Raw genomic sequence first — 6,000 nt, forward strand, 5'->3', positions numbered from 1 at the left:
TTCAATTTAGTTTGAGATCATCATTTATTAGGTATAAATTTGTTGTGTATGTTTTGGTTCCCTTTATCCTAAGCTGTCATTGTTGTTAATTCTCTTCATTTTCTGTCTTCTTTCATTTTGTCCTTCTATTTGAAAATTGGTTTTAAGTACTAATGTCCACAATCAACCTTTTTAAGTGACTCAAATTCTCGCCTGTCTCTAATTATCATATTACCAACTTTTTAAAACACCACCACCAAACTACATTTCCTAGCCTCCTAATCATCACAAAAAGACTGTGTTCTTTATGTAGGTCAATAAAGCAGGTAGTAAACAGCATGTACCTGGCCCTGTAGATATGAATTAAAACTGGAAAAGAAATTTAACTTTTTTACTTCCAAAAATATACAAAATCTATCCATGCATATAAATCACAATTATAATAATACAACTTGTATGTAACTATATTTACAAATTAACAGTAAACATGCAATATTATTGTCGCACACATGCAGCTAAAGTAGGATTCAGCAGGTTTTTGAATGGATTATTTAAAACTTTTTAATGTTATAGCTGTTATTATGTGCTGTAAAGGAAGAGGAGAACTGGGGGTGCCCATAAAAATATGGAGTAAGATGGCATTTTATAATTCCTGAGAAGTATGAGGTACACAAAATTCCAGAGAAAGTAAGAACAATCTAGTAGGTGCAATTTTTTTCCAATTGATTTAAGACAGGAAAGTCATAAAGTCAAGAATTGCAAGTTATCATCTTAATTCATACAAAAAATATTTACTTGAATGTGTTTGATTTTTTTTTTTTAATTTGAATGAATTTCTGAGTGAATTGATGTAAAAATTATCACAAAAAGTCTGGAATCCCACTAAGGTCTCTACTGTATTTTATAAGTAATATTCAAACAATTCTAGCACTTTTACCTAACTTGTTCAATTCTGCAACTATTTGTTGCATATTTAGTGTGTCTTGGATCTAGTACTCTCCCTGGAGACACAAAAATAAAGACTCAAAGACCTCCCACACATTCGTATGTATGTAGTAGTTAAACACAGGAACAGACAAAAAATGATATTTCTAGGCAATGAGGCCCAGAACTCTGGAAGGAAAGTACAGACCAACCCAATGATCAACTGAACAAGAGAGGTGAAAAAGAACTTATACAATGGTGCTTCTTCAGGTAAGTAAGATTTAATAATCATCGTTATGTGTTTCTGGATTCTTTTGATGACCTAGCTAGAGAGGAGATTAAGTGATCTTTGAGTATCTGAGTTTATAAGAAATCAATGCATTGGGCATTACAGTTAGCAAAGGGGCTAAAATAACCACTTTTCATATTAGTAAACAAATGTATAAACATCATATTCTAATTGAAGATATAATAGATAGATGTGTGATGATAAGTACAATAGATATACTCTGAGAAACAGAAAAATGGTTAAGTATCAATGTTTACATGTTTCTGAATTTGAAACCTGAGAATATGGGTGATCAAACCTGAAGATAATGGAAAAAAAAAAAAACAGTAGAAAGTGTTATTTCCATCGTAGCAAGTATCATTTTAAGTTTGATGGCAACAGGAACTTCAGCTTTGAGACTGGAGAAACGTAAGTTAACTCTGAGCATAAAAGATAGTTTGTCACAATTCCTGAGGCCTTAATCACCATCCTGCTTTTCTCTAGGAAAAGAAAATTATTTTCTACCCTGAACTCACTGATGAGACTGCACCCAAAGTTTATATTTAGTTTCTTGACCTCGACTACTTTAATTTACTCAAATAATTTCTAAGGTCTCCATTCAAAAATTATTTAATACTCCCTTTTCTTTGGTGGTTGCCTGGACTGAGCTGTTGATTTTGAATCAAGCAAATCAAGAGCCTTGGCAATTGTGAATATTTAAAATTTTCTGTGTCATTGCTTTGTATTTCTATTATATGTGTGCTTTTCCATTGTATGGTTTTTATTTATTTCTTTCATTAGCAATAATTTGCAATTTACATAATTTAAATTCAGGAAAAAATACATTGTCACTGTGAGACAAATATAAATAAATCTAATCTCATTTTCAGAAACATAATGATGGGGTTTTCCCCAGTAATTTCATGTTGACATTTTACTAGATTCTACTATTTCTTGAATTGGCTTCTGACAAATAAATGCAGTGACATATTTGAATGAAAACTTTTGTGTTTATATTTATTATATATTTTCCAATATTATAGAAAAATTAAATTTGATGCATATATCTATCATTTCCATCTTTCATTTTGTGAAAATTTTTTATACCACAATATATCATATAGATATTTTATATAATATAAAATTTTTAACAACTAAATACCAATAACACTCTAATCTTTCACGGGGTAGAATCTAACCACTGCAAGTTGATCATTCTAAATTCTAGTTTTTATGGTCTAGGAGTCTTATAAGTTTGTCTATACTCTTTTATTGCAAGAACATACAGCAAAATGTAGCAATTTCTTTTTTTCAAAGGAGTATTTTCAATATATATATTTCTAATGTAACCAGATGTTCTCTATAATATTTTTCAAACTTTATTGGACATCAGAATTATTCCCCAAATTCTGTGTCTGACTGTTTCTAGGACTTCAGAAAATCTTGCATGGATTGAGCATCTAAATCATTGGCAACCTCAGCCTCATCACCTATAAGTGATTTTGCAAGATGCTCAAAGAATAAATATCTGAGAAGTCTTAATATCTGGAAAGTTGAAAATTCAATTAAAAGCATTTGGTCTTCATAAGTGATTTAAAAATTATCCTTATAGGAATGGGGATGCAGCTCAGTGGTAGAGCACTTGTTTCAAGTGCATGAGGCACTGGGTTCTATCCCAAGCAACACACACACACACACACACACACACAAATCATCATTATTATTAGTATTGACTGATGTTTATACAGATGCAAACATAGAACATGTGAATTTCATGAAAATTAATGATTTGTTTGTGACAAATTCAGCTGTTTCTCTGCTTTATTATGTTAATTTTTTTTCGTAAAATATGTATTTATTATTTAAAATGAAATATTTATTTTCAAATAAATAGAAAACTATTTTTATTAAGTCTGGCTGCTTTACTGTCACCATCTCATACTATTAATTAATTCACAACTTGGAGGACTTTCATATACTAAATATACTTTCATATACTACAAAATTTATTTTATAAAATGGCCCAAATATTCTATACTTGCAATTTTAGCTTATTCCATGAACATTTACTCTTTTATAATACATTGTTATAAATTATTATGGAATTAATTATATAATTTTAATATTCTAAAAGAATTAAATGCCAAAATAAATTATTAGTTTATCTATAAATCTATTTATCATTTTGAGTATTAGCTGTCAAGTCAAGTATATGGAAATCACATTAATGTTTACCAAAGAAGAAATTACCACATAAGACAGTAGTTATTGCATTCTTTACAATTTCAAGTCTCTTAAAATGTGGCCAAAATTGTGATTAGTAATTTAAAAAAAAGACTGATGCAAAGGAAAAGAGAAAATCATCATTATCAATTTTAAGAATAGTTTAATGATGGTAATGATTTTTAGTTGATTAAAATGGTCAAATTTCTGGACATGCCTGTAATCCCAGCAACTCAGGAGGCTGAGGCAGGAGGATTGTGAGTCTAAAGCCAGTTTCGGAAACTCAGCAATGCCCTAGGTAATTTAGTGGGACCCTGTTCTAAATAAAACTTTTTTAAAAAAGCTGGGGATGTGGCTTTGTGATTAAGTGCCCCTGAGTTCAATCCCAGTATAGATAAATAAGTAATTTTAATAAATTTCTTTTCAATTAAATACAAAATGTCTCTATATCAATAATAAATTATGTTTAAGTTGTACTACTTATTCTTAAACTATAATTTTTAAAATCAACTACATTTTCAGATTTTTATCTCAAGATATTTAGTATAGACTTAATTACATGTTAGTTTTTTTCTTAGTTGGTAACACAATTCTCCCTTGGTATCAAGTCTTGTAACTATCAGTGTTGTAGTTCCCATTATTAAAGGTTTTCCTTTTATCAATATATATTCTAATTTAACAATAACCAAAAATATAGCATATGAAAAAAATATTAAGCATACTGTAGATAGTAGACTAAAAAGCATATTTACAAAATTGTAAAAGTTATGTGGAAATAAGAACTAAAAACAGAATTTTGGCTGCTCTTTTTTATTGTCTCCATCTGATGTTATCCAGTATCAGTAGGTTGTTGCTCTTTGGAAATTTCCTTGATTTTGAATATTAATCCTTGTTCGTTATGTCCTCTTTTTTTGGAATGGCTTTTTCACTATTAAAAATGGACTGTCTCTTATCAAAACTTGAATGTCATGTGTCTTATTTCCTGTAAGTTGTTAAGGGTCCAGAAACACAGCTGATATCTTTCTTCTCATATTTAAAAAAATAAATTAGGTGAAAAGCATAGTCATAGGCAGCAAGAGCTAGAAGGGCATCCAGCTCATTGAGCTAAGTATATAAATTCAGGGTCAGGGCAGCTGGTGTAAGTAGGAAGGTGTTACAGTGAAAAAAAATCATTGAGGACTTGATCTGTAGGTTAGATTTACTGAGGTATTATGGATTTTGAGGGCAAGTATAGAGGAAAATTTGTCAAAATTTTCTACATGAAGAAATTGACATACAAGGAACAGAACATGAGAAGGACCCACAACAACCTACAGTAAACAAGACAAATGACACTTAACATTTTGAAAAGAGATAGTTTGTTTTTCATTCTGTAGAAACTAAGAAAGGGCATAATGAGCGGGGATTAATTTCCAAAGTGCCATAAGGGTTGGTCCTGTATACCTTGAAATGAAGACAATGCAAAAAGAGTAAGTAAAGGCAGAGTTGTGATGGATTCCACATGTGTCTTTCTGATAGAGCTGGTTCTGCTACCCGTTGATAGAAACAGCTATTTTCTAGATGTAAATTTTGTTCGACTTTATCCAAATTTCCTTTCCAAATGCATTCCCCAAAGGATGGTGCCACAGAATGAAGAAAATTGAAGTCAGGCTGAAATAGATGCCCTGATTTACAAGTCTCATTGTAGAATTATCAGGCTGTATTCCAAGCTAATAGTTTAGCTATTAGCTCTGTGATTGATTTTCCCAGACTTAATAAAAAAATTAACATAGTATAGAGAATATAATTCAAGACTTCTGACTCTCCAATGTAACCACTAAACTATATTCTGAGAACATTTTTATGGCACTCCAGACATAATTTACAAAGCTTTAATAATCATGGTCTTATATTTTGGGTTTCAAGCCAGGACTCATGTACATTAGAAAAGTACCTACTTCATTGAACAAATAAAAACTGATTTTAGTTATAAGTGTGGTCTAATTCACTTGACTTAAATTATTTAAGCATCACTCATAAAAAGCATTCAGTACTAATCTACAGCTGGAAAGTTTGTTTTCAGAAATAGAATGTATCATTTTATTAGACATGGAAATCCGAGATTCACTGAGAAGAGTTGACACTGCCTTAACTTTCCTAGTTTGGATGCAAATCATTTATTCAACATGAGATAGCTGATTTGTTTTAGAAAATATATATTCAAATTTCTATAACCCCCAATGTTGAAATATGTCATATTATATTTGCTCTACTTGGTAATAATGCATTTATGTAGTTATAGTATGGTATGTTGAGTCTTATTTGCATTGGTCCTTGTGGCAATGGGTAGAAATGTTAATCTGTTATCAGGTGGCTTATCATCAACCTTGGAAAAATCTCTCAGATCCTTAAAGTTGTCATCCATGCCCTCTGACAGCTCAAAGAATTCGCTATGGGAGGACACACTGGGCTACAATCTATTGAAAGCACAGACATGAGGCCATGGTTTTTGTTTGACTTTACGTAAGATTGAGATGATTTTATTTGTCTTAACGAATTCAAGTCAAGTTAAGGGCTTTGAAGCCATATTCTATTTGTCATTTCAGTCATCCATATCTCTTCAGAAG

The sequence above is a fragment of the Marmota flaviventris genome, chromosome 2, assembly GCF_047511675.1.
Source record: "Marmota flaviventris isolate mMarFla1 chromosome 2, mMarFla1.hap1, whole genome shotgun sequence".
Taxonomy (NCBI): domain Eukaryota; kingdom Metazoa; phylum Chordata; class Mammalia; order Rodentia; family Sciuridae; genus Marmota; species Marmota flaviventris.